The sequence below is a fragment of the Puma concolor genome, chromosome A1, assembly GCF_028749965.1.
Source record: "Puma concolor isolate L17-30 chromosome A1, mPumCon1.1.hap2, whole genome shotgun sequence".
NCBI lineage: Eukaryota > Metazoa > Chordata > Mammalia > Carnivora > Felidae > Puma > Puma concolor.
In genome coordinates, this window is record NC_141667.1 from 85403722 (window position 1) to 85415240 (window position 11519).

Sequence of the window (11519 nt, forward strand, 5' to 3'; positions counted from 1 at the left end):
TATATTACCTTGATAATCTACTTTGAAGAGATTTCCCCTACAAAATTGGAGATCCCTAGAAGTGACTTGCATTTTATTAGTATTGTTGTCAATATTACAGTTTTATGATTTCTCTCTTACATATAGCAAGGTCACTTGACATTTAATATACTTCTTTGGCCAAACTTAAAGTTCCTATCAGAGTATGAACACACTGCATAGTAGTATTTTTTTTAAATTCATAAAAATATTTCTCTGCGTGAGCTTAAAGGCAAGGAGAATGTTATGTAAGGGGGTAGGGAAAAACCAGGTATATATATGCCCCCTTTCCAAAGAAGGTCACATTCTGAGGCTCTGAATGGATATGAATTTGGGGGGGTGGGTACTAGTCAACCCACAGCAGCTCATAATTGAGTTAAAAATTTTAGAGAATATTAAAATAACTATAAAAATTACAGATTGAAGTTTTCTAAGTAATGAAGATTTTATTTGGATTTATTTCGTATCATATTCTCACTCATTTTTCATTTAGTTTAATTTCTCCTTCTCTAGTTGCTCCTGTCTCAGAAGGCTATGTCTTAACCAATGAGAAAGGATAAATTCGCCCCTGTGGTTGATATTTATGGGAATGCAAGGTGACAGGTAAGCTGATGCACTCTTTCTAAATATCTGACCCACAAATGTAGCCAGACGCTTAAAAATAAAATCTGTGTTTCCTAGCTGTGTGGTTATATTAATATCAGACTAAGTGACTTCAAGAGAAGGAGTATTGCCAGAAATAAAGAGGGCATTTCATAATGATAAAAGGGTCAGTTTATCAAGAAGACATCTTAAATGTGTATTCGTCTAATAAAAGAGTCTCAAAATCTGTGAAGCAAAGAAGATGCACTTAAATCCACAATCACAGCTAGACATTTTTAATACTCCACTCTCAGTAACTGATAGAACATATAGACAAAATATATCAGTAAAGATATAGAAAATTTGGACAGTTCTGTCAAAACTCTTGGCCCAAACAGTATTTTATAGAACATTCCACCCAACACGGCAGAATACACATTCTTTTCAAGTACATATGGGAAGTTGACCAAGAGAGACAATAGCACAGGTGAAAAAAATAAATGATTTATTTTTACAAAAAGGGAAATTGCACAGAGTATATTCTCTAACCACAACAGATTTATATTGGAAGTCAATAACATAGAGAAAAATCTCCAAATATTTGGAAACTTAAAAAAGGGTATGCTTTATGAATATGATCTCAACCCTTAAAAAGAGTGCCGGGAAAACAACTTATCCAACTCTCTGAATTCCAGGTAGGTACAGAAAAGTATCCACTAAATTGATCAAGAAAATGACCACTCAAAAGCAAATAATCCTTTTAAAATGTGTAAGTAATAGGGCTCCGTAAGGTTGTCTTTGCCATTAACCCTAGGCTGGCTGCATCAAAAAAGATGTATTCAGCATTATGAACGAGCCTTTTAGCTATCTTAAGATTATTGAGATAGATGCTGTAACTTTCCATGGTTCCATCTTCTTTTAAAACCTCTAGAATCTCAAAGACTTCCTGGAGCTGCAGAGGGTGTTGCCAATCATCGTGGAAATTTAAAGTAAATGCTTTTTCTACAGATGTTAATGTCATTGTTTATTGACTGTTTACTCAGCTCAGATGTAATTGGGGTCATTAGGGATCCGGTCAATACCTGACCTTTTCCAATAAAGGGTGCACGCTGTGTTACTGGGCCTCACACCAGCCAGCCCTTACGTGGCGCGCAGCTGTTCCCACAGCGCAAAGCAGAAGCAGAGGCGCCATCCATCGCTGAAACTTTTTTGGGAAAAAAAAAATCTTCTGCTGTAGACATGGTGTTTCAAAAATCAGACAAAATATATTTCATGGAAAATCTATTTTGAGATCGACATTCATTTGAAAAGCTAAAACTAGCATCCGGATAAAAAAAGGAAGGGATGAAACATCAAACTGAAAATATCTTTCTATATTGTGACATTTTCGCAAATGTAAATGAGACCACCTTTAAGGCTGTCACAAGCAAAGAAATTCAACTGGGGTCTTGATGACTGAAGGGATGTTAAAGAATCTCTCATCAACGGACCACAAAGAATAAAGCGAAAACTATCCGTAATGTGCAGATGTTATCAGGATGTGACTTCAGCACAACCCCACATCCTGATAAGGAGACAAAACTGCAGATGTTTAATATATTACAGGAACTAACCACAAATTCTGTTTTGCTTCTCCAACTTTATAATGTTTAATTTTTTTACGACGTGAATTGCACTTTGGAAGAACTTCCTCTCAACTTAATTACTTCATAAGTCTAAATGCCCACTGCTAGGATGAGGCGAGTTCTGGGTGAAGTGGTCCAGAGATTCCCCCTCCCTGGGTGCGGGGCAGTGTGAAGGATGCCTGGAGGGATATGTGTAAGTCCTCATATGCAGGCATGAGGAGAGAGTTCTCATTGTTGTGTGATAGTGGAACCCTAGGTGTGAGATAGAGACCTCGCACTGATTTCACAACAAACCTGCTTTAAATCTGCTGGAGTCCTGGCAAACCAAAAGAATTCATAGAAACTCACATTTGTTAAACAGAGCAGAAAATATTTGGAGATGCGTAGCAAATAGTTCTGCCCAGATGACTTCTTCTTCTGAAGTTAAAAATGATAGAGTAATGATTTAATAGATTATTTTACACTATTTCGAAAGAAATTATTTGCCTTGGTGTGAATTCTGTTTGGGGGAATGCTGGGTATTCTTTTTTTATATTCTCGAAACCAGCCAAATGTCAAATCATGAAAAAGTTGTACCAAGACCTATATTTCTTTCATTTTGATTAGTTTAGATATAGTCATTTTCCAGGAAAGTTTAAAAAAAAAAAAAAACAGTCCATTTATTCTGTTCAGATGCTGTTTTTGACCCCATCTCTAAGTGAGTGTGGGCGGTTGGGGTGGAGTAGGGCAGGTTGGTACCCTGTTCTGCCACCCACTGGCAGTTTTTCTTCTCTTCCTCAGGGAGCCAACCTTGCCCTTCAGGGCCTTTTTGCCAAACAAGCCTACATTGTCTGGATCAAAAGGACGGAAGATTACAGAATAAAAACACAGAAAAAGGAGAAAAAGGTAATTTTTTGAAAAAATAGGATGACATCTTTGAGATTAAAAACATAAACCATGCTTATTAGTTTTTTGGGGATGGGCTTGCACTTTAAAAAAAAAAAGTAATTTCTAATCAAAAGAGTAAATGTAAGAAGCATACCCAAGATTTTATTTTTACTTTTAGTGGGAGTGATTAAGTCTGGTGTTTATAAAGATGAAAAATCAGGGACAGCTATCACCCAGAATCAGAACTGGCTTAAGAAATATTCTTGAAAAGAATTTTCTTTGAGATTCAGGAAGGAATAAAGGGGGTTAACATATATACCGTACTTGATTCCAGAGGGTAGTGATAGAGGAGGAAAATAAAAAGTAGAGCCCTGCTTTATCTTAGAAGTTTCAAGTAAGAAAATAATGGCATTCTGGTGATTAGAAACAAACCAAACCAAAGACAAAGCCATTCCTGGTTTTAAACCAAAGACAAAGCCACCCCTGGGTTTACAGCACATTTACATATTTATGTCCACGTGGGATGGATGCAGCAGAAAGTGAACACGGTTCATCTGTAAAGGTTGGCTTATTGTCGGTCTGTGTTCTCTGTATGTTTCTAGTCCCAGTGCTCGGCCCAGTGTTGGGCACATTAACACTGGCCAATGATGTGAGTTGAATTAAATCATTGAACAAGAGAAAAGAACCCCATTCTGGATATCAGACAAAGTAAAGGATTCAAATACGTGAAGACTTCCACACTCTCTGTCTAAAGGACCATCTCTACTTTTAAGAAAATTTCATGGAATTTTTATGCCAGGGTAGGCGACTACAGAGGGAATGAAAGAAATTCTTCAGTGTAAGGTGGTTCCACCTTCTGCTAAGATGTGACCGCCAAAAAAACTCAAAAATATTTTGAGGAGATGCTATCTGCCAAAGGGATTACCACAATACATGTAGGATCAAAGAAAATTCCACATTTTACCCTGGTGATTAGCTGTAATTAAATAAAGTAAGTCTTTTTAAACTTCATTAGCAGCAAGACGTTTGCTACAGCAGAGTGGGCACAAATCATCCATTCTTAATTAAAAGATAATCCACAGGATGGCCATAATCTTCTTCTAAAAATACACCATTTCCCCCTGAAAGACTTTCTCATCAAATGAGGATAAATAACAGTTTCTATGAGTTTAAGCCATGAAGGAATGGATGCTCCTCCCGTTTGCTTGAGTGAGTGCTGAATGTGGCTGATAACATCACTTTGGCATGCTATTATCTAAAATGGTAGAATACCTCACTTCAGCAAAGTCTGACATAAATCTTTGAAAACAAAGACATTGCATATGTATGAGCTGAAATAGATATGACAGTGTTGGCACATTAATATTCCTGTCACTAGGGGGTTTCAAACTTTTAAGGAGAGAATGGGAATGAATTCAGTCTGTAGCTGGTAAAATAAGGCAGCATACAGTAGGACAATTAGGCATCACTAACCATAGTAAAATAGGTACAGAAAAAGGGTTCCCCTGCTCCCTGACTTTGGTAAAAAATGACCGTGGGATTATCTCTTGGGAATGCCAAGAATAATTAATTTGGTTTAGAGATTTGCATGGTTGTTCTAAGCATACTAATAAGAATGTTCCGTGAAGACCAGTCCCAATCAATAGAAAAGAGAACTGTTTTTCTCTTGTGTAGCCACTGTGGTGGTTCATGGTAACAGATGTTTCCACTTATTCCACAACAACCCTCATTAAAAGTAACCGTGAGGCCTAATTGAATAGTTCTCCTCCTAGTTGGATTGGTGCAGAAAATAGTCCTATTATTGTATATTCCACAATTATTTCGTTTCCTGTTTTTGCTTGCTGATATGAAAAGCTTTACCATAGCGTTTTTTTTTTTTTTTTTTTTTTTTTTTTTTTTTTTTTTATTGCTGAACTCCCCAGGATGAAGTAAATGGGTGAAAAAGAAACTTCTTTTTACTCCATCTGACTCTGTATGGACTTACTATGTGTTGGGAAGTATCTACTTACAAATGCGAAGTATTTTTAGAAAAGCCTTATAAATCATCAAATTCTCGAAAATCACCACTTACCAGGGAAGATGACATAACAGTTGCATTCGATTCCGATCCTTCCGTAGGGGGGTGAGCAAGTTATTATTCAACACTAGGTCTTAATGAAAATTCGACACTACGTTACACTTACGGTGTTTGAAGCCGATGTGGAAATGTTAGAAGTTTTCTTTTGGTAAAACATATGCATTGGCCTGGTGAGTGGAAATGAGGGGCTGCTTAAAAGATTTTTTTACCCAAAGCTTTTTGGACACATTGCTGTAACCCTGGGAGGCTTGGTCTGAGCCCTGAACAGCAGTTGCCCAGATGCAGAAAAAAAGGCTTCAAAACCTCTCCTTTGACAAAGAGACATGAAATAATATCTGACAAAGGCATCGCAAGCAAACATGATGGCAAATCAGCAATTATACAGGCGACAAAGGAGAGCACATCTCACTTCCAAATGTCTTTTTTCTTCTTCTTCACATTTTACTAATAACATCTCATAGAGGTGCTTAGGTCAGTATTTTTAAAAACAATTTAATATATGACTGTGCTTTGGGTTTGGTTTAACTCCTTTATTACACTAATGCTATTTGTCATTTCATGCATGTGTCAGCATTGTTTTTGAATGGCAAAAAAAGGTTGGGAATAAACCAAGCACAAAGAAAGACACTTGCAGCTCACTATAGGTAACTTTGTTTTAGAAAGGAATAAATACTCCACCAAGATAGTCTAAACAGCACTTGCTGTCTCCTAAATGGAGTCGTATGTGGAAGGAAGAGGACCTACAATGAATCAAATAATATTGGTGAAGAAAAAATGGCAGCAAAATTGACCAGCTCCAAACTGCATAGCTTCAATCTTTGATCTCCAACTCTCTTGCTCTTGAATTTGGAAAATAGGTAAGAGAAAGGCTTTTAAAAAGGAGTTATAAAGTTAAATTTAAATATGAAAATATTTACCTTTTTTATCAAATAACATACCATGAAAAATTTACATTTGCAAAATTAATTTTGAGCCCATCGTATAATAAATCATCATTAAAACCATATGTGCCCAACGAATTCAAGCCCAGGCTTCAACCGGGATGGATATGAAGGAAAACAATAATAATAAAAGTAATAATGATATCAATAATAATAAATGAGATGGAACATGTACTTCACAAATAACTGCAATACACAGTTCCTCAAAATCTCTGCGTTTTTATTGCATAATGATCAATCTGCTACTGATCAAAGGTATGCTGTACCTCAAATAAGCAAAATGCTCATGGTGTGAAATTGATGACATGAACTGTAAATGAAAACAAAGCTACTTAGGCCTTTAAAATTATTTTCTTTCATGTGGATTCATTGCAGAAAAATAATGAATTGCAGCCTCTTCTTTCCTGACATATTTGGGATAGTTCACATGACTTTGAAATGGCTTAAATATTTTACCACCCACTATAGAATGTTCTGAAGAGGGGAAGGAAAACGTGTATTTGTTTTGCCGGTGGTCATTTCTTACTGTCTCATTTAGTATGCAGGAGTACAAAAGGTATACTGTTAAAAGGAAATGAAGAGCAAACTTAGTCAAATGTATTTGAATGCAAGAATATAAGGGATATACTAGAAGATGCTTGATGACTAGAAATCAATCCATTTACCACATGGTCTGTTAGTATAAAGATTCTGCAAGATCTCAGAGAATCTCGTGTGCTAATCAAGTTAATTAGCTGTAGATAAGGATACTCTTAAAATTAGGTCTGTAAACACCAGACTTTTATTTTACTTTTTTATTATTTATTTATTTTTAAAATTTTTATTACATTGATTTATTTTTGAGAGACAGAGAGAGACAGCACAAGTGGGGGAGGGACAGAGAGAGAAGGAGACACAGAATCTGAAGCAGGCTCCAGGCTCCGAGCTGACAGCACAGAGCCCTTCTTGGGGCTCGAACTCACAAACCATGAGATCATGACCTGAGCCGAAGTTGGATGCTCAACCAACTGAGCCACTCAGGCACCCCAGTAAACACCAGGCTTTTAAAAAGCACTAACAAGGTGTAGTTTTTTCCCAATCCCGTTCACATAAAGAAATTTTTTTTTTCAATTTACACCCTCACAATTTGTTTAGGATAATCTCTTTTGTTCTATCAGATCACATAGATTGAATATTTTGTGGTATTATGTTTTCTGATAACAATGCGAGTCAGAATTTCAGCATACCACGGATAAAGCTATCATATTCTTTTATTCATTACATATAACATACCTATTTTGATTTAGACCCTTGAAAAGCCAGCGTTTTATTAAAACATTTCTAACATATAAAGATATTTGATTTTAAAGATATAACATACCATGTCTTGCTTATTTGAATTAAACATTTGTCTCACATATTAGTACACCACACACTTTTCCTTGTTTGGATCGAACCAGAATGACCATGTGCTTGATTCTAAATGCGGTTGAAACATTTCATACCATGATCATTTAACACGCAATGTAGTAAAGAAATATCTACACACAAGTATGCATTTGGTATTACCAATGAAGAATACACCTGAAGTCAATGGTACCGTTTAATCTTCCATGCTATGGCATTTCATTTTCTAGCAAAACAAGTCTTCTGTCTTCTGCTACCATTTTATATAAAATAAATAAAACACCAACTTCTTTCCTTATCCTTGCATTGCTTACTCCTCCAAAAAAGATACGTTTTATAAAAGAAGTCGTTATATTAAGATGTATGTCTGCTTTCCTTCAGAAGACAGATTAGAGCATTTCAGCTGCCACTAAAGTTGTCGCTCTTTGTAACAAAATGTAATGCTGCATATATAAAAATGCAAAGTGTAATGTAGAGTCAAATGTCTCTCAGCACAAGAGTTGTTCGTTTTAGCACCCATTTTGTTGGTATTTATCAACTTACTAATTATAGGCAAATTGCTTCCAACACGAAAACTGTGATGATTAGCAGTTTTTTCTGCTAACTCTAGTCTACTGTAGTTCCGGTAAAGAATGTCAATAATCCAGATTCCTTTCTTTTTCCTGGCTTAGAAAATGTAAAAATAAATTCATCAGGCTAGCATTTCTCAACTTTCGGGAAATGTGGTTTGGAAGGATGAGGGAGGAAAAAGGAAAAAGAGATGGATTAAATATATCGAATCAGGAAGGTCTACTTGCTACCTCCCATCATTGGACAATCGTGAAGGCTCACTGGAGATTGGTCTATGACAAAATGGAATTAGGCAATCCCAATGTAATTAACAGAGTAGCTGCATTTGAGCATTTGCACAGGAAATGCATCAATCGCTAGAACCCAGCATGCAATCTCTATATTAAAGGGAGGAAGAAGATTCTTAAGCACTACCTCATATGCTATCATTGATACCTAGCAAAAGGCTGGCATATATTGTTTTAAACCTCTCATGTAACTCTTCAGCAGAGATCTATGATATTACTCGGTTAGACATAAAACAGTTTGTAACCTTCAGACCTCCATTACAGTCCTTTAAAGTGTGCTCAAATGAAAATGGGAGTAACATGCCAATCTAGAAAATGTTTTCATAACACGCAATACTATAAAAGGTTGAATTTTCTATCACCATTGCTAATTTCAACCATTTGTTTCTCATTACAATAAGTAAACAAGATTAAATGGAAAACCTTACAGTTCACAGAGTACATTACACAGCAGAAATGTCTGTAGCGAATACGGACTTAGTGTCTTAACCAACTTATGTGCCTCTAAGTGACTATTTCTCCTTGCTATGAAGTTCTTACAATTTTAAAGTTATATTGGCAGGTTCCAGTCAACAATGATGTCTGCGATGGCCTTCTTCCTCTAATACATTGCTTTTAGTCTAATTGCTTATTTGCAGTCTCAGCAAGCAGAGAGAAGAATTTTATCCTCTTTGCCTTGTCTCTGAATACTAACTAGCTGGCCCAGCCGAGGCTCTCTAAAGAGAGAAACTGCATGAGGGACACACTGCATTTGACACAGTCAAGAGGTAAAAGAAAGAGCAAAACAAAAGTCTATTCAGGACTGAATCCTCTGATATTCTCCCCCATCCCCCAACTCCTTTAAAAATAAAGCAAAAGGGGGCAAAACCCATAAATCCGTGCCTGAATGCCTGAGGTTGTCAGAATAAAGGACAATGAATGACAGGTGACTGTCAGTATAATTCTCAGTCTCCAAGTTATCACTTTTTGGCATTGTTGAACAAAAAAAGTGTATACATAACAAGGAAATATGTCATGTGTTCTCTGTGAATGCGCACAGTTCAGTATAGGAGAAGCAGCTAAGTATTTCCACATGGGCACATGGGTTTCTCTTCAGTTCCGTGTATTTTTTGCTGGAAAATGTTCTGAAATTATGAGATGTTTTTCTAGTGACAATAGTGCTAAGTAACTTTGGGGAAACTGCTGAAGGGTTATGAACCTGGCTTTCGCTTAAAATTTTTTTTTATTTAAAGAATGGGAGATCTGACTTGATAAATAAAACCCCTTGCACATGTTGCTAAAATTCTAAAAAAGAAGCAGGAGCCCACTGATGAGAGTTTTTCTGTTTGATTTTTAAAAGGCTTCTCTCAAGCGATTTTCCCCCAAGATCTCTTTACACTTTCATCTTCAGAGACTGCCTTAATCCTCCGGTCTTTGTTGTTCCAATGTCTGATCAGTTTGTTTTAAAGTCGCATCTACCCCACATTTGCTAGAACTGAAACTTGACTTCAGGCACTTGCAGTTATAAATCCCTACAAACGTGCAGGCTTTCCAGAGAAAGGTGGAAAGTGCCGAAACAGAGAAGGTTTTGATGATTATTTAAATCATGTGTATTAAGTTGTCTGCTGCATGAACTACAGGTACAGAGAGATAACAAACGTGAAGTGACGGGGTAATTTGTAATTAAAATAAGCTTGGCCTCCTTCTCAGATTACTGGCACACTCCAGTCGGTTGACCATCTGTGGTGGAAGGACAAAGATTCTATTCTCAGTTCCGCTGGGCTACGGAAGGGACACCACTGCCCAGAGCTCCAAGTTTCGAGGTCTTGCCATGGTAGGCATGAAGACAGTTCATTGTGGCCAACCTTCTGATGCCAGGTGTAACCATGCGATGAGCGGAAGGAGTATGGAGACAGTGATCTGTGTCCCTCTAAGCACTCACAGGGCATTATTCAGGCAAAGCTCAACTGCTGTTACCGCCCCAGCAGGTGTTACTACACATTTCCAATCTTTAGAGAGAGATGAAGAGAGAAGGAAGAGAGTGCAAGTGAAATAAAACAAGAAAAACAGGAGAAAGTTAATTTCCTTGTTACATCTTTTATCTTTTGCCTGCTATGAAGGAAAAAAAAAATCTTAAAAGGTTGAACATGAAAGAATGCTGTATATTTCACAATGAAATATGAACCATCTTTTGTTTTACTTTTAAGTTCAGAAATGCAGAGTACTTGACAGGAAACACTCGTCTTATGTAGACTTCAAGTCAGTCTTCAAGCAACCTATGTGTAGGCTATTTAACAAACTGATCATATGAGAGTTTTCCTCAGTTGCATATGAAATCTGTGTTTGCACAAGTAAGTGAACAAGATTGTTGAATTCTGTTTTCATTTTTTACTTATAGCAGGTATACCTTAAACTGCAGCATTTGCATATTTATTTTAGAAGGTCGAGCAGAAATGATTATATCCAACACCTGAAGAGTATTTTTGTATGGTCTTTCTTTATAGTGATTATATTTCTACTGCCTTTGATAATGGTCTTCATGAAAAATCTCCTAAGGTAAACAATACATTTAAAAATCTTCCTGTCATAATTGATACCGATAGGTTTATAGCTATGAAACTTGAAAGTCACAGATAAAATTGTTTTAGAATACAAGATTAATCTAATATTGCTTTTGGTTATTAGGGCATGGAAGTTATGTGGGACACTGATATGAGCCAAAGATTGAATGTGAGACGAAACAAGAGGCCAACTTTTAACTTTTAACACATGAAATTAAATATGTGCATGTTAAAAGAACAGGTCTCTATCTTATTTGTTTATTATTTATTTATTTAGTTAGTTAGTTAGTTAGTTTTTTCTCGGGGAGAGCTCAAATGACCCAAAATTAAAGATTACTCTTCAGTAACTGTGTGAAAAGTTTTTCTTAATGATAGTCAGAAAGTAGAATTATGTAGTGAATAGTAACTACTTCATACTAGAGCCTTTTCAAAATGAAGATATTTAATTCTTCATTTCATTTATATTTAATAAGGTACCCACTATACAGTTGAGGAATTCCAATTATTTTGAAAAATAGTGACCCATAGGTCAGCCCTATCTTGACAATTTCTGGTTAAGAGTTCAAGGAAAAAACTCAGGGTCTTAAAAATATAAAAATCTATGTAGATTATCATCATCATGAGAG

General features: G+C 36.2%; 1 long non-coding RNA gene across 1 annotated transcript in view; it reads left to right on the forward strand.

Annotated features, from left to right (window-relative positions):
- The window catches only part of LOC147584277 (uncharacterized), a 41123-nt gene extending 36404 nt beyond the window's left edge, over window positions 1-4719 (forward strand). The window contains exons 5-8 of the long non-coding RNA XR_015247729.1: window positions 532-621; window positions 1532-1589; window positions 3006-3110; window positions 3695-4719. This is a non-coding gene — a long non-coding RNA (uncharacterized LOC147584277). The remainder of the gene's footprint in view (window positions 1-531; window positions 622-1531; window positions 1590-3005; window positions 3111-3694) is intronic.
- Window positions 4720-11519: the final 6800 nt, after the last annotated feature.